The sequence below is a fragment of the Dama dama genome, chromosome 31 (assembly GCF_033118175.1).
Source record: "Dama dama isolate Ldn47 chromosome 31, ASM3311817v1, whole genome shotgun sequence".
NCBI classification, from domain to species: domain Eukaryota; kingdom Metazoa; phylum Chordata; class Mammalia; order Artiodactyla; family Cervidae; genus Dama; species Dama dama.
In genome coordinates, this window is record NC_083711.1 from 23,366,450 (window position 1) to 23,367,879 (window position 1,430).

Consider the following 1,430-nt stretch of genomic DNA (forward strand, 5'->3'; position numbering starts at 1 on the left):
ACTGTTAAACATTTGAGGATCCTATGAGCTCTGACAAGTTTTGAGATTCAGTAGTATTCATATAACAAGAAGACTTTTGTTGTAGAAAGTGGTAGAAAGTGCATGGATTTTTACAAACTCAAAGATCAGGGATTCTGAAAATAGACAAGCTGACGATGTTATACCTGAGCAAGATCGAAGAATGAATATTTACAGGGCTGTTTAGAAATACTGACAGGAGGAAATGATCACAAAGAAAGAGAACCAGTTCACCAAGAGCATGTCATGTCAGATTAGCCTTGTTTCTTTCACTGACAGAGTTACTGAACTAAAACAGATTTTTATCAAAGCATTTGACAATGACTTTCAATGATATCCTTTAGAGAAAGGAAAAGAAGAAATACATATCTAGGAAAAGATAACTAGGGGGTTAGCAAATAGTAGGACAAACAATCAAAACTCAGACTCAGTCTGGTGGATCCTGAGTCAACAAATGAAATGCAAAAACAAAAGATGAAATTACAGGATCCTAAAAGCTCTGGAGCTTTCTTTCTTCTATCTAGAGCAATGATTTTTGATTGGAGATTACTTTGCTCACATGGGGTATTTGGTAATATCTGATAACATTTTGGGTTGTCACAACAGGAGTTACTAGTGGAATACTGTGGCTAGAGACCAGGGATGCTACTAAACATCCCACAATGTACAGGGCAGACTTCTAAAACAAAGAATTATCCAGTCCTGCAACATCATTATTACTATGATGGAGAATCATGATCCAGTGCTCAGTTCAGCAAGATATATACTAAAATGGGAATGATACAGAGAAGATTAGCAAGGAACCTGTGCAAGGATGACATACAAATTTGTGAAGCATTCTGTATTTTTAAAATAAATAAATAAATAAATAAAGAATCCTGATCTATACTCACTCCCTTGTAATCTCAACAATCCCAAGGCATTGAATATTAAAATATAATGACTCACTAGACAGCATATTAAAAAGCAGAGACATTACTTTACCAGCAAAGGTCCGTTTAGTCAAAGCTATGGTTTTCCAGTAGTCATGTATGGATGTGAGAGTTGGACTATAAATAAAGTTGAGCACAAGAGAATTTATGCTTCTGAAGTGTGGTGTTTGAGAAGACTCTTGAGAGTCCCTTGGACTGCAAGGAGATCCAACCAGCCGATCCTAAAGGAAATCAGTCCTGAATATTCATTGAACGGACTGATGGTGAAGCTGAAACTCCAATGCTTTGGCCGCCTGATGTGAAGAGCTGACTCATTGGAAAAGACCCAGATGCTGGGATAGATTGAAGGCAGGAGGAGAAGGGGATGAAAGAGGATGAGATGGTTGGATGGCCTCACCAATGTGATGGACATGAGTTGACCATCTAATGCGAAGAGCTGACTCACTGGAAAAGACCCAGATGCTGGGAGCGGGAGGAGAA

The 1,430-nt window shown here is 38.4% G+C and overlaps 1 non-coding gene across 1 annotated transcript; it reads left to right on the forward strand.

The window, feature by feature from the left end:
- The first annotated feature begins 763 nt into the window (after positions 1–763).
- On the forward strand, positions 764–867 carry LOC133050254 (U6 spliceosomal RNA). The gene has a single exon (XR_009691571.1). It is a non-coding gene; the product is annotated as a U6 spliceosomal RNA (small nuclear RNA).
- Positions 868–1,430: the final 563 nt, after the last annotated feature.